This window comes from Miscanthus floridulus, chromosome 3 (assembly GCF_019320115.1).
Source record: "Miscanthus floridulus cultivar M001 chromosome 3, ASM1932011v1, whole genome shotgun sequence".
Classification (NCBI taxonomy): domain Eukaryota; kingdom Viridiplantae; phylum Streptophyta; class Magnoliopsida; order Poales; family Poaceae; genus Miscanthus; species Miscanthus floridulus.
In genome coordinates this window covers 24,125,265-24,147,826 of record NC_089582.1, presented here as the reverse complement: position 1 = coordinate 24,147,826, position 22,562 = coordinate 24,125,265, and the positions used below count along the sequence as shown (strand labels likewise).

At 47.2% G+C, this 22,562-nt stretch overlaps 1 pseudogene; it reads left to right on the top strand.

Annotated features, from left to right (window-relative positions):
* The first annotated feature begins 1,251 nt into the window (after positions 1-1,251).
* Positions 1,252-2,560, top strand: LOC136545237 (uncharacterized; annotated as a pseudogene).
* Positions 2,561-22,562: the final 20,002 nt, after the last annotated feature.

Sequence of the window (22,562 nt, the reverse complement as noted above, 5' to 3'; positions counted from 1 at the left end):
GCTCTTTCACACCTCAAAGCTTATTTAGATAGTGAACTTAACCTTTTTTCTTATTAAGAACATAAGTTAGCTATACTCCGTATATCAGTACAACTCAAAGCTGCTTAATTAGGTAATGTTTCCTCCGTATAGATAGAAGAACTTAAAATATGAGTCTGTCTATCAACAACCATGTGTTTTATACAGTTTCAACACATGGATTTTTTACACCGATAGAATTAAGATCCAACAACCTCCATCCTCCTTCCACCTCCAGCCTTCTTCTACCTCCAGACAATCACAAATCACAAGATCACAGATCCACAGATCTACATATCACAAGAAATAATTTTTTCTATGCAAGGACAAGAGGACAAATCGCGTCCATGTCTGATCGGAGGCTGTGACTGTGACGCTGACGACTGCGGACTGCCTGCTTGCTTTTCTACGAGTACTACTCCCACGACTCCGGACCATTTCATTTCTGCGGCCGCGCATGGGACCGGAAGCGGTCGGCTCCAAGATGAAGGGTTGTCCACAGTTGAAAAGAGAGAGACGGAGAGAGAGAAAATTCATGTGTTTTTTTATGCTAAAACACATGTGTGTTATATAGCATTTTTTGAAATTATTAGCTACATCCTGAATGTGGCCATGCATGATGTCCCTCGATCATCTTGCATATACTTCCACGTGCACATGCAAGGCCGGTATACATTCACATTATTGCTCCAGTATCGTCGCCTAGAACAACAAGTTGCATGGGCTCCAAAAAAAGAACATCCCATGCGCCTGCGTCTCAGGCGCTGGAATTTTTATTCATTCATTATATAATTGTTGCATCCGCCCCGCGTCGATCGCATTCGAGCGCAAAAGATAATGCCGTGTCCACTCCATCAGCTGGAACCTGGATACCATCGCCTTTGCTTTCATTTAATTTCATCAAAGAGAAAAGAGATGAAAGTGATAGGTCAACATTGTCGTTTAGGAGTTCAGGACGCAGGTAATATGTAAGAGAAGCAGAGTACGTCGGCGCATGCATGCACGGTTTCAGGAATTCAGCAAAAACTAGACTTCGCTACGGCACCGAACTGCAAGCTAGCCTTCACACCGTATCGTCTGCTGCGAATGCGAATCCCATTTCTCTACTTGCACCTGCGTTCACACTCTACCGACCGGACGCGACGCGGCTGAGCTGCTCTTTTCCCCGCGTCGTGCCGCGCGCGCAAAGCTATAAAAGACGTGCCTCGGTTCTGCCAGCGTTGGATCGGATCATCCAAAGCCACCGTCCTACAGCTCTGACTGAGAATCCCCGCCAGCGCCGGCCTCCCTTCCTGCTGCCTCTCCTTCCTCGAGCACCTCGATCGCCGCCGATCACCTCCGCCTTCCATCGTCCCACCTTCTCATCACGAACCAAGCTGGTCGCGCGAGCTAATAAGAGATGACGTGGCCTACGCCGCTGTTCCTGTACGCGCCGTCGCCGTTCGTGGCGGGGGCGTCGGCGGCGGGTGCCGTCGTGATGGCCTTCCTGGCCATCTCCGAGTTCCGCGGCGACAACCTGACCTACTCCAAGTTCTGGCGCGGCCGCGGCGGCCAGGGACGGGAGACGCAGCAGCAGCAGCAGCAGCGGGCCGCCGGCGCCCTCCTGGTGTCAAGCCGACTCGGGATGCTGCTGCTCTACGCCCCGGCGCTCGTCGCCGCGCTCGCCTCCTTCGCCGTGCCGGGCGCCGTCCACGGCGCGCGCGCGCACCTCCTCAGCGCCGCCATCGCCGTCCACTTCCTCAAACGCGTCCTCGAGGTACGTAAAAAAAAACCAAAATCGAACCACGTGTTCTTTTTACTGCTCTATGAATTTTACTACAGAGCACGGTATATATAATTCTCTCTCTCGAATCTCCATCAGGTACTTTTCGTCCACCGGTACAGCGGGAGCATGCCGCTGGCGACGTCACTGCTAATCGCCGGCTGCTACCTGTTCAACGGGGGCACCATGATCTACGTGCAGCACCTCAGCCGCGGCCTCCCGGAGCCCGCCGTGGACCTGCTCTACCCCGGCGTGCTCGCCTTCGCCGTCGGCCTCGCCGGCAACTTCTACCACCACCGCCTCCTCTCGAGGCTGAGAGCCGGAGGCGACGGCGGCGACAAGAAGGGGTACAAGATCCCTACAGGCGGCCTGTTCGGGCTCGTCACCTGCCCGCACTACCTCTTCGAGATCCTCGCCTTCTTCGGGTTCGCCATGATCTCGCAGACGCTGTACGCGCTACACCGTCGCCGTGGGCACGGCGGCGTACCTCGCCGGCCGGAGCTTCGGCCACCAGGAGGTGGTACGCGTCCAAGTTCGACGAGTTCCCGTCCAGGATCAAAGCTCTTGTGCCCTATGTCTGGTAGTGTGTGTAAACTCGTAATGAGTTGCAACTTGCAAGCAGACTTTTGCCGCCTGTATTCTTTATGTGTGATAATAAGAGATGGCGACCTTCTCTCAAAGTGCTATGGATTGACGTGGATATATAGTGTGTCTATCATTAATACTACTTTTCAAGGAAAAATAATATAAAAAATTATTTACTACATAGTGTAGATCACATCAAGCTCTATAATTTTGGTATAAAGTTTGTATTCGTCTAAGTTCTTTGAAGCTACTAAATTTTTTGGGATAAAATTTTAGAGACCACCTCTGTCAATCAGTTTTTAAGGACGCAACCTTTCAATGTCTGCCACTGTTAATAGCCATTTAACAGAGTTAGTTTTCTTAGGATATACAACCGTTTAGCTAAGACCTACCCCCCTGACCCCTGAACACTAACAGAGGCGGCTGCTAAAAATCTCAACCTTTGTTAATCATATATGGCTCGTCTTGTGAAATTCTTTTTAAATAGTGTGATAAGTGCCTTTGACAAGATTTAGTTGAAACTTCCCGAGATGAGGCTATTGTTGCATATAATGTGTAAATTCATTTAGGGTGCTTTACCAACCTAACTCCACGAGTCCAGTTACTGCATTTTGCTGAATTTGAGGTTTGCAGGCTAACGAATTGATAGAGCTAGTCTCTGTACTGTCCAAACTAATCTCCGTGTGCCGTGGAGTCAAAACTCCCAGCAAGGTGGTTGGTTCATTCTCCGTTAGTCACTTTCCAGAGACTCCATGTACGATTATATATAATGACACCATTACCGGTTGCTATTTCCGGTTCACACGTGAAACTATATATTATATTAACTCTATATTATATTGTGCCAAGACGTATCATTCAGAGATATTCTTTGATCTGGCTGGACCCGGATCAGGTCTCTCTGAAGTCTGAACGATATCCTCATGGCGTCCGTCCTTTTCTGGATGAGACCGACACGCCCCTGTCCCCGCGCCGCGCACCCTCGTCCATGCCTCGCACCGCACGCCAACCGCGCCTCGCGCTGCGCACTCCAGCCCGCGCCATGCGCCTCGTGCCTCGAACCGTGGCCGCGATCTGTCTGCTTGGCGACCGTCCGCGTCGACCACCACGTAGAAAACGATTTTTGTTTTGGGTAATGGTTCGATTTTTTTTTTTAGGGTGACCGGTGATGGAGCCGTCTCTATAGTGACGTGCTTGGGTGTCCATACACCAGCCGCTCCTACAAATAGAACAGCAGGGGCAGCTGGTGTTACGAGCCGCCCCTACAAATAGGGTCTGATTTGTAGGGGCGGCTCAATCACCAGTCGTCCCTGGAAATGGTATTTGTAGGGGTGGCTAGTGATTGAGCCGTTCCTAAAACTGGCCCCGTATTTATAGCTCCGATTTATAGGGGCGGCTCAATCACCAGCCGCCCCTACAAATGCCCCCCATATAAAACAGATGCAGCACATTCTTTCTTCTCGGGTCACTCACTCCAACCCGTGAAAGAAAGGTGGGGAGACCTTGGGCACCTCCTAAAAATTGCTCTACTAAGGGGGGAAGATTTTGATCTCAAATCCTTTGGTGGAGAGGTTGTAGAAGGAAAGAAAATATAACACCCCTGGTGTTACGAGCTTATTTAGCGTCGCGATTTAGGGCTAAGTAAAATTTCCGTAACGAGTTCTCGGAATTTTTGATTTAAAACATACGTGAAGTGATAAGCGAATCTTGTGTGTCTTAGTTTCGCGAACTCAAATTAAACGCTCCAGTTAAACTGCACCGTGCGTAGGAATATTTGTGAATGTCCGATAACGATGCTATCGAACGATTTGATCTTTAAGATTCGGCATGACGAGCAACTGTTATAATAGAATAAAAGTCCTTAATAAATAGAATGATATATATATATATATATATATATATATATATATATATATAGACTCACGGGTCTATTTTTATATGCATGAACGGTGACGAGAGTTTTTATTTGGCAGTAAAAATCTGTCCTCTCTGTACAAGTTGACCGACTGTGGCTTGTTGTTTTCTTTCAATCAGTCTCTGTCTGCCGTGTCTCTCTGTCTTTGTTTGTCGCTGCACCACTATTCCCTCTGCCTGGCATGCAGGCCGGCCGTCCTAGCTGCTGCTGCTGTCTCCTACCCTGCTTTTTGAGCAAGCCGCTAGGCCGCACCGCAGAGGCCGAGTCACCGGGCTCGCAGGCGCCACCGAGCCCTTGGTCGCGCTGCTGTCTTGCGCCTGCGCCCGCCTTGGCTGCGTTTTTCCTCCACCGCAGCCGAGCGGAGGCGTCCCAGCTTCGCGCGCCGAGCCGCCTCACCAGCCTCCGAGCCCTGCTGCCTCGCGCGAGCATCCGTCTGACCGTGCCGCGCCCCAGTCCGAGCACACTGGTTCGTGCACCTCCCTGCGACCTGCTGCTCCAGCCTGCACCACCGCCTCGCCGTGGCCGCTGCAAGGCCACCGCGCGCGGGGGTGCGCGAGCGCCCCTCGGCTGCTCGGAACTGCTGCCCCGGGTCTGCAGCGCCGTCCTTTTTCTCCCGTATGCGTGCCCCTCAGCCCGTGCGCGAGCACGCTATGCCGCCGGTGCCGTGGCGCTTGATGCGTCGTGGCTGCGCCTCCCACCACCACCGCACCCCTCCTTTTCCTCCTCCGTCACGCTGGTGTGTGGCCGTCGTGCCCGCCTGCCATCCGGTCGCCCGCGCCCTGTCCTCGCCGAGTCGCCATTAATCAGAGCCGCCGCTGCCGGTTTGCCACCTTCCGCGATTGCACGGGCAGGCTGCCGTGGGGCAGCTCGGGCCTTGCCGTGGCCGGGTCGTGGTCGTGCGAGTTCCCGGGCCACTCTCCGGCGGGTCTTCTGCCACCGCCGTGCCTTCCCGGCCGGGATTGGTCGCCGGCCGGAGCTTCCCTGCCGGTGCTCTACTTTGGTGAATGAAGAAGAGGAGGTCTAAGGGTATGAATCCAAACCAAAAGTTTATACAAGGTTCTTAGTGCGAAATACGCGACTCGAATGAATAGTACCTGCTGGACTACGCTTTAGTTTCGAAGTAAGAACGAGGGCCTTTTCGCAAATGTGCGGAGCACCTGCCACGCTGGGCCGGCCTGAGGACACCTTTGCTGGGCTGCGGCCTTGCATCGTGCGCCTAGGGCCTGTTCGCCCACGTCGGGCCGCCGCTGCCCCGCTGGGCTGGCCGGTTACCACTCCCGCTGGCCGCCTGCGTCGATTGGGCCTGTGTCCGCTGGCCGCTTCTGGTTGCAGGCCGCGCGCACGGCTTGCTGGGCCGTCCGTGTTCGCGCGCCTGGGACGGCCTGCTCGATCCCCGACTGGGCCGCTCGTGCCCGTCCCTTGTGTTGGGCCGTGTCCCCGTGCCTGGGCCGCGCCCCGCCTGGGCCTAGCGTGCTCTCGGCTGCTGGACTGATAGGGCGTGGCCGCTGGCTCTCTATTTTCTAAATGTTTTGCTAATATATGTTTCTAGCTAACTTGTAAAAGCGAGATAAAAATTGTGTAAGTGTCCAAAAATAGTGAAACCAGATTGGTTGAGTTCCTAAAATCGTGATCTACGTAATAGTGTATTTTATTCGCATAGGTTCGGTATGTTTTTAGGGTTGCTCTAATTATTCTAAAATGCTTAATATTGCTAAAAAGAGAACTTGTAGGAATTATTGTGATGAATTGGTAATATTGCTGAATCTGAAATTTGTACAGTAGATCCCTAGCAATATTAGGTACTCACTGTAATTGTTGTAGCTCCGGAATAATTAGTTGGCTAGATAGATAATGATGTCCTATTGCGAATAAAGATTAAAGTGATAGAAACAAAATAAAGAAGCAACTTGGGTTTATATAACTAAAATAATCGTTGGGAAATAACGTCTTATTCGACAACGTGTATATGTAGCCTAAGTACGGTCGTCGTTAGAACTAGCTCGTTGACTCGAGAGGCGTACTGTCGTATTTTGCGAGTCACGATTGCAGTTGACTAATTACATCTTTGCATTGCATCGCATACATATCATATAGGTACGATGATGGATCAACGGATCAAGCGAAGGATGATTGGGAATTCGAAGATGGTGTAAGGGTATTCTCTCCAGGAGATGATGCAGTAGGCTTCTATCCAGTGGATGGTGGATGATCTGAAGATGCAGACACTAACTTTTTAATATATCTTACCCAGGCAAGCCCCGGTGCATAACCCCTACTTTTCTACAGTTTAAATTTTATTTGTGCATCAAGTTTTAAGGAGTTGAATGAAAAACCCACTTGCATATATATATATATCTTTATCCTATGAGTCTTACTAGTATGACAGGATCGTGTAGATTACTATGCTACAGGACTCCGATAGAAGTCGAGTGATTGCCTGTCACTCGCGAGATATAGGAAATATGTTACAATATGATTATCACCTGGAATATATAAAATGGTGGAAAGGAAAATGGTGACCGGGCAGGGATATGATTTGGGTATTGGTGGGTGTAAGAAGTTGTGTCACCGCGAAGGCGGGTCATAGCTTGGTTACACCGTCTTTCCCTATCTGGTCGGTTAAGGACCGATCATTGCATATGACTCTAGGCAGGTCACATACTTATTATCCCGAGCACATACTTGTGTATGGGCACTTGGAAGACTTGTTGCTCTCTTGTTGCGGATCCGGCTCTTTCCGGACCGACTGTTAGGGTTTTATTTTGGTGGAGGAGGTCCTTGCACCGCACTGAGTCCAGGACTCAGGGGCGGGGGCTTGGAGTCCCAGTTTGGATGGGGACCTGGACACCCGGGATAGGAGAGTGATGGGTTGGTCCTGCTTGTGCCCGGGGTACAAGCGGGCGTGTGTTTTCGGGGTACCCAGCTGGGGGCATTGATTCGCGAATCGCCGAGCTATCCGGTACGGCTTGTCTGCGGTTTAGCATCATAGTAAGAACTGAAAGATGGAAGATGGACAAAGGAAATCTGATTGCTTACCACCTGCTTGAAAGTAGCACAGGTGCTTACATAGAATGGTTAGTTAATGAACCAATGCGGCTATTAATAACAATCGAATGTAAGGACGCACGCTTAGTAATGCTTCCTGCAAATGCAATAAACCCACAAACCAAATAGCCTTGCATATCCTTAGAGTCTTTTCTTTTCTCCTATCGGGTAAGTCTTGCTGAGTACAATTGAGTACTCAGGGTTTTATTCTCCCTGTTGCAGGTGACAGGTGGATGCTAGAGCTGACCTTTGTGTGTGGATTCCTCCTGGTGGGCTCAGCGAGGATTTCCTTTACGTTGTGATCGTAGTCGTTATTTATAACTCTCACCAAATGTTTTTATGAATGAAAGTATTACAACTGTGTCATAATTTACGTATCAATAATTCATCATGCCATGATTAGATATTTATTTCCGCTGTAATTTTGATCACATGTTTATATTCTGCTGTATATTAAATTATTTATAACTCTGATAACATGATTTCATTCCGCTGTTATATTAATAAATATTATACTCTGATGTTGTATTAAAAGTGATGTAAGAAATGGTTACGAATGATGTAAGCTTTATTCTCTCATTTGTGATCCTGATGGCAAAAATGTGGATTTTCGGGGTCTCCCGTGGGGTGTGCCCGACGGAACCGAGTAATCTAGTGTTCTCCCTTGAGCGCTTAGTGTCTAATGGAAGACAAGCACTCCTGTGAGGCATTAGATTAGGCGGTTCTGCCACAGGTGGTATCAAAGCGCAAATGAGAAAGCAAGGCTTCGAAAACCTTTTCTAAACTAAAATTTGACAACCCAAGGTTGCAAAAAGTTAGGACATTTATATGTGAAGTTATATAAGTAGCCCTATTACTATGGTTATGTATCCAGGATAGATGGCACTCTGCTGACTTAGATAGGCTTGATCAAGTTTTCTGCAGGTACACTGACTCGAGCATAGTCCGATAGTATCGACTAGTTACAGGGAGAGAACGATGTGCCAAAAATCTAAGAACGGTTGCCCTATATGTTGGCAACAGTGGAAGGACGTATAGGATGTGCATTCATGCATATCCTGTTTGTGCATTGTAGTACTCATATTACTTGCAGATACACCATCCTTAGGTGTCACGCGTGTCGTATTATGCATGTCTGACTCGTTCCTATTCTAGAGTTAGGTCTGTACTGTGGCTTCGTGTTTCGCGTTCGCCCATGGTTTGCGCCAGTCGTGACCCATGTCTCTCTGTACCCCCTTTCTACGCTCTTGTCAGACCCTTGCCCTACAGTCGTACTAGTCAGTAATGGCATCGCACGTCGCTCGCCTCGAACGCGCGGGATTTGGTCGATCCGCCATAGTGATCTCGCGCGGGAACCCTGGTGAACCGTGCCAGGACCACTGAACGCTCTGCCTTTATAAGCAGAGCCTGACTTAGCCATTGGTACCACCACTCAGCGCACTTTAGCTCGCTTATTTTCCTTTGAGCCAGCTTTTCGCTCAGCCTTCCTTGCAACCACCGCCAAAGATGGCAGGAGCCTGGGTTAGTACCTACTGCCTGAACATTGAGGGTTTTCCCAAAATCCTGCATGCCACCCTGCAAAAGCTCGGAGTCAATGATCGCCCCAAGTATGAGGGCCGGGAGTATGAGGAGCATGGCACTGAGCGGTGTGAGGTTACCGTCTACATCGGGAAAAGTGAGGAGTTTCCCAACATCACTGAAGCCTAGAGTGTGACCGCAACCGGGTTTTGCTTCATCGACACATACCAGGTTGTGGCCCGCAAAGCCTTGCGGTACCTCTGCCAGATCTATGAGGAGCCCATTGCCCGTACCCCCATGCGGTTCTTTCCTCCTTTGGACAAGAATCGGCGGGCATGGAGGGCCCGCATGGAGGCTTTGCAAGGACGAGATGTGCAAGAGGACAGTCTCACCATGGTGCACTTGACCATGTACCTGCTTGCTCTGGATGAGCAGTACGACCGTCAAGCCTTGGAGCTGAGGGCGTGCCTTCGGTGCGCCGAGGAAGCCGAGATCTTCAATCGGATGCTTCAGGTGCAGCTCGCCGAAGCGCATGCCAGTGCTGCAACTGCTGAGAGCCGGGAGACTGCCATGTCGGACGCTCTGAAGGAGGCTAAAGATCGGCATGTCCATCAGCTACAGGTAGCCTATCTTTTCACCAGGGCCGAGCGGAGGACGATGGCTGCTGAAAGGCAGGATGCCCCAATTTTAGAAGGGATCCCTATCCACCCGCCAGAGAGAAGAAGAACCAGTGTTGCAGCACCACCCGCACCTCCACCCTCGGAAGTGTCCAAAGAAGAACCCTTGATTCCCCTCGCTCAGCCGTTGTCCCGCAAGGATGTAGACTAGTTGCCTTGGGGCGCTGTACCCGTAGTAGTAGTGTTTTTCGTTGCTATCCCCCTATATTGTACTCTTGCCGTTGTTGTCGTCCATAGTTGTTGAGATCATCCAAACATAGGTGAATGCTAGGCCATGAATGTGAGCCTGAATGCATGTATGTTGTACCCATATAAGACCGTTGGAATATGCATTTTAATTATTTCGTTGTGTTTATTGTGTTCCTTTACTTTAAGTCTCGTTAGACGTGCTCCAAGTTTTCAAGGGCGATGTTAAGTGAGTTGCAAGAAAAGTTGCCATTCAGATACCAGCAGATCAGCCGTGATTGGATAATATAGGACACTGTATCGACTAATGGTGGATGTCCCAAGAGAACACTTGGATCTCTTTAAACCAAATCCGTCGTTGGATTTGAATTCTTTATCCCTTGTTGTGAAGGGAACCCTTGTTGTTTGAATTTTCCATTGCAATACTTCCCTTATTCTGTGGTCTATGACCCCACTGCCTTCATGGCGTGTAATTTGGTAGTAGTTGCCTGGTTAAAAGCTTGGTGCCACGACGAAACCGAGGGCTCCCTATGGAACAACTGCCACATGGTGACGCTGCTCGGCACACGCTGGTATCGAGGTTGTTGACCAAGTACCTTTACCAAGTTACACCGCCGTACCGTTTTGTTTTAAAAATTTTCTCCTTGGAAATGTTTAAGTGTTCAAATGGGAAGTCCACAATGGGTTGATGCAGAGGTGTTCTATCAAGGTAAACAAGAGATGGTTTGGAGAAAGAAAGTATGACATGATCTGGGTTTACAGAAAAGACGGATGTGGTCAAGGAAGAAAAGCAAAAGAAGAGTAGTAACGGAAGGTTAGCCATGGATAGTCGTAAAAGTCTGAGTGGACGTCTTGTCCAAAGCCTTGTGCTTAGTTGACCGCTACGCATGTTGGGTCATTTCGCTGCGTGCCCTGCGAACGCCGTCGGTGTCGGGTCAATTATCGTCCCGTTTTCACGTGGCCGCGGCATCGTGCAGTGCTCACCACCTTTGTGCACTGTGCACTTCTCCTTTTCCCAGCATCCGGTCGGCTCTTGACTCTTGTGCCTTCGTCCTTGTACCGGACCCCCCATTTCTCTCTCCTTTCCTTCTTCTTTTGGTGACATGACCGCCCGCACGCCTGTCTCGTCGAGCGGACCTCCTCTCTTCTCCTTTATTTTTTCCCCTGCCGCTCGCACAGGAAGCGCACCATGTTTTCGATCTTATCTCCACAGCATGCACCGCCTGTGTACCCCAGCCTCGCCGCATCCGCCTCTGGTGTGTTGCTTCCCCTCTCCATTCGCCTCTATAAATACCTTTGGTCCTTGCCCTTCTTCTTCATCCCTATTCCCCCGTATTCGAAGCATAGCTACGAGATCTAGTCGACGTTGTAAAGCTAGGTTCGTCAGTTTGAGGTGATGATGTGATCTGAAAAGAAGAAGAAAGGATCCGGTTTGTCAAAGAAGTTCAAGTTCCCTTGGTTAGTTGACCTTAGGATTCACGATGTTTTACTTCTCAGTCAACTGTTTCTGGATTTGTTGGTGCTACGCCATGAGTTGGATAATTATTATCTTGTTGTTTCTCCATTGTCCTCGTCTATCTCAACTTCTGGATTAGATCTCGGTTGTATCAAGTTGCTCTTAACCATGTATCCCTAGATCCCGGTGTGGGTTTAGTATTCGAAGTCGTGTAATATTTCATGTAATCCCTGATCTACGTAATGTGATCGCGTTTCCCCTTTTTTGGTTCCAGCTTCGAATCTCGGGATGAGATTCTTTTTAAGGGGGGTTGGTTGTAACACCCCTGGTGTTACGAGCTTACTTAGCGCCGTGATTTAGGGCTAAGTAAAATTTTCGTAATGAGTTCTTGGAATTTTTGATTTAAAACATACGTGAAGTGATAAGCGAATCTTGTGTGTCTTAGTTTTGCGGACTCAAATTAAACGCTCCAGTTAAACTGCACCGTGCGTAGGAATATTTGTGAATGTCCGATAACGATGCTATCGAACGATTTGATCTTTAAGATTTGGCATGACGAGCAACTGTTATAATAGAATAAAAGTCCTTAATAAATAGAATGAGATATATATATATATATATAGACTCACGGGTCTATTTTTATATGCATGAACGGTGACGAGAGTTTTTCATTTGGCGGTAAAAATCTATCCTCTCTGTACAAGTTGACCGACTGTGGCTTGTTGTTTTCTTTCAATCAGTCTCTGTCTGCCGTGTCTCTCTGTCTTTGTTTGTCGCTGTGCCACTATTCCCTCTGCCTAGCATGTAGGCCGGCCGTCCTAGCTGCTGCTGCTGTCTCCTACCCTACTTTTTGAGCAAGCCGCTGGGCCGCACCGTAGAGGCCGAGTCACTGGGCTCGCAGGCACCACCGAGCCCTTGGCCGCGCTGCTATCTTGCGCCTGCGCCTGCCTTGGTTGCGTTTTTCCTCCACCGTAGCCGAGTGGAGGCGTCCCAGCTTCGCGCGCCGAGCCGCCTCACCAGCCTTCGAGCCCTGCTGCCTCGCGCGAGCATCCGTCTGACCGTGCCGTGCCCCCATCTGAGCGCACCAATTCATGCACCTCCCAGCGACCTGCTGCTCCCGCCTGCACCACCACCTCGCCATGGCCATTGCAGCGCCGCTGCCAGGCCACCACGCGCGGGCGTACGCGAGCGTCCCTCGGCTGCTCAGAACTAGCTGCCCCAGGTCTGCAGCGCCATTCTTTTTCTCCCGTATGCAGTGCCCCTCAGCCCGTGCACGAGCACGCTATGCCACCGGTGCCATGGCGCTTGATGCGTCGTGGCTGCGCCTCCCACCATTGCCACACCCCTCCTTTTCCTCCTCTGTTGCAGTGGTGTGTGGCCGTCGTGCCCGCCTGCCTGCGTGTGGTCATCGTGACTGCGCGCCATCTGGTCGCCCGCGCCCTGTCCTCGTCGAGCCGCCATGAATCGGAGCCGCCGCTGCCAGTTTGCCACCTTCCGCGGTTGCGCGGGTAGGCTGCCGTGGGGCAGCTCTAGCCTTACCATGGCCGAGTCATGGTCGCGCGAGTTCCCGGGCCACTCTCCGGTGGGTCTTCCACCACCGCCGTGCCTTCTCGACCGGGATTGGTCGCCGGCCGGAGCTTCCCTGCCGGTGCTCTGCTTTGGTGAATGAAGAAGAGGAGGTCTAAGGGTATGAATCCAAACCGAAAGTTTATACAAGGTTCTTAGTGCGAAATACGCGACTCTAATGAATATTACCTGCTGGACTACGCTTTAGTTTCGAGTAAGAACGAGGTCCTTTTCGCAAATGTGCGGAGCACCTACCACGCTGGACCGGCCTAAGGCCACCTTTGCTGGGCTGTGGCCTTGCACCATGCGCCTTGGCCGTTTGAACGCGTTGGGCCACCGCTGCCCCGCTGGGCTGGCCGGTTACCACTCCCGCTGGCCGCCTGCGCCGATTGGGCCCGTGTCCGCTGGGCCGCTTCTGGTTGCAGGCCGCACGCACGGCTTGCTGGGCCATCCGTGTTCGCGCGCCTGGGACGGCCTGCTCGGTCCCCGACTGGGCCGCTCGTCCCCATCCCTGTGTTGGACGTGTCCCCACGCCTAGGCCGCGCCCCGCCTTGGCCTGCGTGCTCTCGGCTGCTGGACTGATAGGGCGTGGCCGCCAGCTCTCTATTTTCTAAATGTTTTGTTAATATATGTTTCTAGCTAACTTGTAAAAGCGAGATAAAAATTGTGTAAGTGTCCAAAAATAGTGAAACCAGTTTGGTTGAGTTCCTAAAATCGTGATCTATGTAATAGTGTATTTTATTCGCATAGGTTCGGTTTGTTTTTAGGGTTGCTCTAATTATTCTGAAATGCTTAATATTGCTAAAAAGAGAACTTGTAGGAATTATTGTGATGAATTGGTAATATTACTGAATCTGAAATTTGTACAGTAGATCCCTAGCAATATTAGGTACTCACTATAATTGTTGTAGCTTTGGAATAATTAGTTGGCTAGATAGATAATGATGTCCTATTGCGAATAAAGATTAAAGTGATAGAAACAAAATAAAGAAGCAACTTGGGTTTATATAACTAAAATAATCGTTGGGAAATAACATCTTATTCGACAACGTGTATATGTAGCCTAAGTACGGTCGTCGTTAGAACTAACTCGTTGACTCGAGAGGCGTACATCGTATTTTGCGAGTCACGATTGCAGTTGATTAATTACATCTTTGCATTGCATCACATGCATATCATATAGGTACAATGATGGATCAACGGATCGAGCGAAGGATGATTGGGAATTCGAAGATGGTGTAAGGGTATTCTCTACAAGAGATGATGCAGTGGGCTTTTATCCAGTGGATGGTGGATGATCTGAAGATGCAGACACTAACTTTTTAATATATCTTACCCAGGCAAGCCCCGGTGCATAACCCCTACTTTTCTGCAGTTTAAATTTTATTTGTGCATTAAGTTTTAAGGAGTTGAATGAAAAACCCACTTGCATATATATATCTTTATCCTATGAGTCTTACTAGTATGACATGATCGTGTAGATTGCTATGCTACAGGACTCCGATAGAAGTCGAGTGATTGCCTGTCACTCGTGAGATATAGGAAATATGTTACTATATGATTATCACCTGGAATATATAAAATGGTGGAAAGGAAAATGGTGACCGGGCAGGAATATGGTTTGGGTATTGGTGGGTGTAAGAAATTGTGTCACCACGGAAGGCGGGTCATAGCTTGGTTACACCGTCTTTCCCTGTCTGGTCGGTTAAGGACCGATCGTTGCATATGACTCTAGGTAGGTCACAGACTTATTATCCCGAGCACATACTTGTGTATGGGCGCTTGGAAGACTTGTTGCTCTCTTGTCACAGGATCCGGCTCTTTCTGGACCGACTAGTTAGGGTTTTATTTTGGTGGAGGAGGTCCTTGCACCGCACTGAGTCTAGGACTCAGGGGCGGGGGCTTGGAGTCCTAGTTTGGATAGGGGACCTAGGACACCCTAGGATAGGAGAGTGATGGGTTGGTCCTGCTTGTGCCCGGGGTATAAGCGGGCGTGTGTTTTGGGGTACCCAGCTGGGGGCATTGATTAGCGAATCGCCGAGCTATCCGGTACGGCTTGTCTGCGGTTTAGCATCGTAGTAAGAACTGAAAGATGGAAGATGAACAAAGGAAATCTGATTGCTTACCACCTACTTGAAAGTAGCACAGGTGCTTACATAGAATGGTTAGTTAATGAACCAATACGGCTATTAATAACAATCGAATGTAAGGACGCACGCTTAGTAATGCTTCCTGTAAATGCAATAAACCCACAAACCAAATAGCCTTGTATATCCTTAGAGTCTTTTCTTTTCTCCTGTCGGGTAAGTCTTGCTGAGTACAATTGAGTACTCAGGGTTTTATTCCCCCTGTTGTAGGTGACAGGTGGATGCTAGAGCTGACCTTTGTGTGTGGATTCCTCCTAGTGGGCTCAGCGAGGATTTCCTTTACGCTTGCGATCATAGTCGTTATTTATAACTCTCACCAAATGTTTTTATGAATGAAAGTACTACAACTATGTCATAATTTACGTATCAATAATTCATCATGCCATGATTAGATATTTATTTCCGCTGTAATTCTGATCACATGTTTATATTCCGCTGTATATTAACTTGTTTATAACTCTGATAACATGATTTCATTCCGTTGTTATATTAATAAATATTATACTCTTATGTTGTATTAAAAGTGATGTAAGAAATGGTTATGAATGATGTAAGCTTTATTCTCTCATTTGTGATCCTGATGGCAAAAATGTGGATTTTCGGGTTCTCCCCTGGGGTGTGCCCGATGGAACCGAGTAATCTAGTGTTCTCCCTTGAGCATTAGTGTCTAATGGAAGACGAGCACTCCTGTGAGGCATTAGATTAGGCGGTTCTGCCACAGAAAATGCTATTCCACACTTTTTTAAAGTTTTAATGGTTGGTTAGTGAGTAATTAGAGTTTTGTTTTTCTCTCTCTTCTATGGTGCTTGAGCTATTTATGAGCAAATTAGGCCCAACTTTTAAATGTACTAGGGTAAATTAGGGAGGGAAACAAGATCATACCCTTATTTGGTCCATGTTTCTTGATTTTAGTGAATAATTAGTTAGTTTCATGTGCATGTGATCTAGATCTCGGGTTTGTTTTTTTTATTAATTTCATTTTTGTAAATTTATGTTTGATAAAATTGGACTAGGGTTTGTATGAAAGATATTGGGTAAAGTATAATTATTGCTAATTGTTGTCTTTGAAATTATTTATTGTAATCAATAAATATGTATTTTAATTATTTATGGATAAATGTGCCATTAATTAATTTTCCTCTACCATGGTGTGTTTGTATGCTTCATGTAATTATATTAGATTTATATTCATATATATCTGAGGTATATACAATTATTCTCAAATAATTATTACTTTGATTCATTTTTATATATATCTGAATAAGTAGTCCTTTAATGTTTGTTTTGTTGTTGATGTAAAAGATGGAGTACATGAACTCTTAGATGTATGGTTCGTTAAGGTTCAAGGCAGGTTTTCGTGAAGAGGTGGATAAATTTATTGAAGCCACAACGAAGCATGCAACGATATTGAAAGAGAATAAGGATACAATTATTTGCCCCTATAAAGATTATAAGAACCGTATGGTATGGACAGATGTGACTATCATCAGATCATATTTGATTATGTGAGGATTTGTTGAGGACTACACAGTGTGGATTCATCATGGTGAAACTGGTTATTGTTAACGATGAGGATGAGGAGGAATACGACGACGAAACCATAGAATCCCTGTCCCAATATTTAGCAGAGCTTGATGCACGAATGGATTTTGAGTTTGGTAATGAACAAGGTGGTGATGCTGGTGGTTGGGATGGTAACGACGAAAGTGGTGCCAATAATGATGGTGGAGCACGTGTCGGAGATGAAGATGATTTAGAGGACATGATTCGAACCATTGAACTAGAGATTTTACTAAATAGCCCGAAAGGTCTAGAAAAATTTGGAAAGAGTGACAAAAGCATCGAAGGAGACTGTGTATGGTGTTGAAAAGGGTTGTCCGACACATTAGACATTGCTACATTTTATGCTTGAGCTGCTCATCCTGAAGGCTAAGTACGGCTGGTCAGACTGTAGTTTCAATGATCTATTGCATCTCCTATCATGGGTGCTGCCACAACCAAACTAAGTTCCTGCCAACACATACCAAGTGAAGAAGGTCATAAGTCCATTGACAATGGGGGTTGAAAAAATACATGCATGCCCCAACCACTGTATACTTTTTCGTGGTGAAACGTTCAAGTCACTAGATAAATGTCCCCGGTGTGGGGCCAGCCGGTACAAGAACAATGATCTTTATGGTGGGGATGAACCCTCCATGGGGAAAAAGAGGAATAAGAAGGGTACAAAAAAGGTGGTACAAGAATCTCAGCCCCTAGATGACACTCCATTAGGCAACGATGCAAAGCAGAGAAGAATTCTTGCCCTGGTAATGTGGTACCAGCCAGTGACCGACCGCTTGAGACGTATGTTCCTAAACCCTAAAGAAGCCGCACTCATGACATGGTGGGATGATGAGCGCAAGGTGGATGATGATAAGATTGCACACCTGGCTAATTGTAGTCAGTGGCAAAGGTTTGATGAGAAGCACAAAGAATTCAGCGATGATCCAAGGAATGTACGGTTTGGCCTGAGCACCGATGGAATGAATCCGTTCAATGAGAGGATGAGCAACCACAGCACATGGCCAGTGATCTTGACCATGTACAACATCCCAACATGGTTGTGTCAGAAGAGAAAGTACCTTCTCCTCACTATTCTTATTTCTGACCCTAAACAACCAGGCATTGATATAGACGTGTTCCTTGAGCCCTTGATGCAAGAAATGGAGAGGCTATGGAGGCATGGGGAGCAGATGTATGATGTGTTCCGAAAGGAGGACTTCATATGTAGAGCAATAATATTTGTTACTACCAATGATTACCCCGTGCTGTTTGCTTTGTCTGGACAGATCAAAGGGAAGACGAGATGCTTGGTTTGCTTGGATGGTACTACATGGGTGTACCTAGATGCATCCAAGAAGATAGTTTACCTAAGGAACCAGCGCATCTTAAAGACAAGTCACAAGTACCGCAGCAAATTGTTCTTTAGATTTTATGACAACGCCCCAGAGATTGAACCCCCTCTAGAGAGACGTCATAATGGAGAACATGTGTACAGAATGGTGAAAAACATACGCGTCGTCTATGGAAAGAAGAATTCGGATGGGACGAACATAGATAGAAGCACACCTTCTATCGAAGGTGTACCTTTCAAGAAACAATCGATCTTCTTTTAGTATCTGCCTTATTGGCCAGACTTGGAGGTCCCCCATGCCATTGATGCTATGCATGTGTAGAAGAATGTCTTTGAGAGTCTTATTGCTACCTTGATGGACATAGGCAAGTCAAAGGATGGTCCTAAAAGCACATGAAAGACATGGTGCAGCTAAACAGTGATGCCACAGCTTCACCCTGGTACCTGAGGCTAATGGAAAATACACTCTACCCGCGGCGTGCTTCAACCTAATACCAGACAGAGAAGAGAGCTATATGCACTTTCCTAAGGGGGATCAAAGTCTCGACTGGGTTTTCAGCAAATGTGAAGAAGCTAGTGGTGATGAAGGACTTGTCAATAACACACTACAAGGCTCACGATTGCCATGTGATGCTGACAGTGTTTCTACCTATTGCAATCAGGGCTATAAAGCCAGAGTTCTTGAAAATGGCCATCACCTGCATGTGCTACTTCTTTTCGAAGATCTCACAGAAGACAATTAGCAAGGAAGAGCTGAGTGACCTACATGAATTTGTGGTGGAGACACAAAACCAACTGGAGATATGTTTACCTCCTGCTTTTTTTTATATAATGCCATATCTCATGATTCACATGGTTCATCAGATACAGGCGCTTGGCCCTTTCTACTTGCATGAAATGTGGTCCTATGAGCGGTTCATTTCGGTTTTAAGTCGATACGTGCATAATCGAGCATACCTAGAGGGCTCCATGATAGAGGGTTACAGTACTGAAGAAGTTGTTGAGTGTTGTCAAGAGTACCTAAAAGTACAGAAAGGGATTGGTAAACCCGATTCTCGTCACAAGGGTAGGCTGGCTGAGAAGGGCACCAGTGGTAGAAAAGTGTTCATCGACCATGATTACAAAGAGGTGAGTCAGGCGCATTACAGTGTCTTGCAGAGTACACTACTTATGTAACCGTATATTGATGAACACTTGGCTATCATTATGGCAGAGAGAAATGACCGTTCGGATGATTGGGTCATGAAACAGCACAAGCAACGACTAACTACATGGTTAAAGGACCAAAATATACCGCCTGGAGAAACCATAGACTCTATTACCATCAGTAGGTTGGCGGAGGGGCCATCAAGACAAGTGATATCTTGGAATGCTTATGACATCAATGGGTACACGTACTATACCCACGCAAAGGATAGTAAATATGTGAACCAAAACAGCGGCGTTCGAATAGAGGCTCTCGATGGATTCAGGTGAAAGATCCAATACTTTGGCATCATTGAAGAGATATGGGAACTTGACTATGGAAGGGATATAACGGTGGCCCTATTTCGATGCCGCTGGATCAAACAACACCAACTGAACGAGATCGGATTGAGAGTCCTGGACCTCGAGAATCTAGGCTATCAAGATGACCCTTGGGTGCTCGATTCACGTGTCGCACAAGTTTTTTATATGTCTGACCCACAAAGTAACCTCCCCCCGAAGAAGAAGACAAAGCACGTGGTTGCCTTCGGGAAACAACACATTATTGGAGTTGATGGCGTGGACGATGTTGAAGCTTACAATAACTACGATGAGATACCGCTATTCATAGACTTTCCTAAGAATATCAGTGTTGTCGAAAAGAACCTCCCCAAAGACATAATGCCATGGGAACAAAAACGTGTCAAGGGGAAAGTCATTACAGCAGGCTAGCTAGTTATTGAACGTGGAGTGTTTGTGTAAGTGTGTGTTTGTAAGACTTCATTTATGCATGTGTGCGAGACTATATATTTATGTACGTGTGTAAGACTACATATTTTTGTATGTGTGTGAGACTACATTTTATGCATGTGTGTGAGACTACCCTTTGCAACATCCAGATGACTCTATTTGAACATCCACTCTATTTTCATTTATTACAACATTTTCATTTTATTTCATTTAATGTCATAAAATTGTAGTCGAAGTTTTAAAATTCAAATTTTAATTTTTGTTTTCTATATTCTTTTGACTATAATTGTTTATATATATATTTATTCATATACAGAATAATACAAAATATTATATTTGTGCATATACACGTTTTTTGTATATTACTTTGTGTTTTTATGATATAAAAAATATAGAATTTATAATTTAAAAAATAGAAACTATTTGTAGGGGCGGTTGGATCAAGAACCGCCCCTACAAATGTATTTGTAGGGGCGGCTGGATCAGGAACCGCCCCTAGAAATAGGAAGGAGTATTAATAGGACGGCGCACGGGAGTGATGTTGTCTGGGCGCTGTCTTCTTCCACCGACGACACCGTTAGGCTGCCCGCGTGCCTAGGGTTTCCGCCGCCCCCGCCCCCGCCACCGGTCCCGCGCCCGCGCCTGCCCACACCCGGCCCCCGGCGTCTCGCACCCGGCCCCCGGTGCCCGCCCCTATGGGTCGGCCCCCGGCGTCCCGCACCTGGCCCTAGGCGCCCGGCCCCCGGCGTCCCGCACCCAGCCCCCGGCGTCCGCCCCTGCGCGCCTAGGGTTTTTGCCACCGGCCACGCCGCCGGTCCCGTGCCCGCAACCGGCCCTAGGCGCCTGGCCCTCGGCGTCCCGCACCCAGCCCCCAGCGCCCGCCCCTGTGCGCCTAGGGTTTCCGCCGCCGGCCATGCCGCCGGTCCCGCACCTAGCCCTAGGCGCCTTGCCCCCGGTGATGGAACGCAGAGATGGTGCTCCTCCCTTCGTTGGTCGCCCTTGCCAAAACCTTCCTCTGCCGGGGCTACACGGGGTCAACAGCAGCTCGAGATCCGGTGACTGATCTCTTTGTTCCTCAGTGAGTAAACCCCAGTCACTCTACGTTTCGTGCGGTGAGATCTCCCCATCATTTCTCTACCGCGGCTACGGGTTTCATTCATATTACTGTCTGCGTCTGTACAGTTAGTTTCATGCTGTGTTTGTTTTGCTGCGGCCTACCGATTGCTGTGATCATTGTTCGATTATCCTCCTCTACGGCTCACTATGTCGATCCTAGTTGGCTCCCTGATGCCTTGAAAATCTCAGTTTACCCCGTAGGACTTGGTAATCCCAGTCGACGGGTCTTATATTCATATATGTTAATAAATAAATAAAAGAAACTATGCCTCTAGGTTTTGCAAACCAGACCTTTGGGAGTCACTTCTCTTAAGTTGATTTTCAGGAGAAATTGATTCAGTTAATCTTGTGGAAAATTTGGTAATTGAGTTGTGAGATGAAAGACATCAGAACCACGACAACTTGCTATTGTATTACTGCATGATTTTACTTAGGAACTTTGTATCCTTTATGCTATCAGAGGCTCGTAGCTCCCAAGTTTTGCTTGCTGGACTTGTGGGTTTCAGTGTGAATAGCTGAAGCATTCTTTGACATTACATTACTGCTGAACAAAACTCTCAGCTTTTAGATTGTGGAATGCAAATGGAAAACAAATTGGATAAAATTACATCTGTTCTACCGTTAGATATTTCTTCCACCGTTAGCCTTACTGATTATTCGATAAAAAACTTCAACACTAGCTGCTTCAGATCAGAACTTGCTCTGCTAACTCATTATTTGTATGTCGCTGGGGATAACACCTCTTGTGTAGTTTAGAGTTCGGTTAAGTCGTGTTAAGAGTCGAGTTAAACTCTATGCTCCAATTGTAAGCTGGTATCACCAGCCTCGGATCTTGGGCTTTCGTTAAGCTTTAAATAACGCTGAGTGGCAGTTTCAAAAATTTAGGTATCCGGATATCAATTTGTCAATGGATTAGAAATTAAGAATGTAGTTTGTAGGATTTTTTTACATGGTGCTGGTGACAAACATGAAATTTCTAGCAGCAAGTACACATGTTATTTCTTATTTGCATTTTGTTCTATGTTTTGTGTTTGGTTTTGATTGGGCTCCATGGCACTTACACTGCATACTTTCAACTGTCTTGATGCTTACTACTTTTAGCACATGCCACTCTGTAACTGTTTTGATGCTTACTACTTTTAGCACATCCTAGTGGTTGTCACTGTCTTGATGCTTACTAGCAGTGGTTGTCACTGTCTTGATGCTTACTAGCAGTGGTCGTCAATATCAAATCCTTAGTACTACTGCTACTAATACTTAACTACTACTTAAGCTATCCTTCCTACTAGTCTGTACTCTTACTCTTACTCTTACTACTACTTCACTACTCTTACTCGTACTACTCTCTATACTACTACTACTGCTCTACTCCTACTCCTATACTAACTGCTGCTGCTACTCTATACTACTACTACTCTCTATACTACTACTACTGCTCTACTCCTACTCTTATACTAACTGCTACTGCTACTCTATACTACTACTACTGCTCTACTCCTACTACTATACTAACTGCTGCTGCTACTCTATACTACTTAACTGTTGCTGCTACTCTATACTACTACTTCACTACTCTTACTCGTACTACTCTCTATACTACTACTACTGCTCTACTCCTACTCCTATACTAACTGCTGCTGCTACTCTATACTACTACTACTCTCTATACTACTACTACTGCTCTACTCCTACTCCTATACTAACTGCTGCTGCTACTCTATACTACTACTACTCTCTATACTA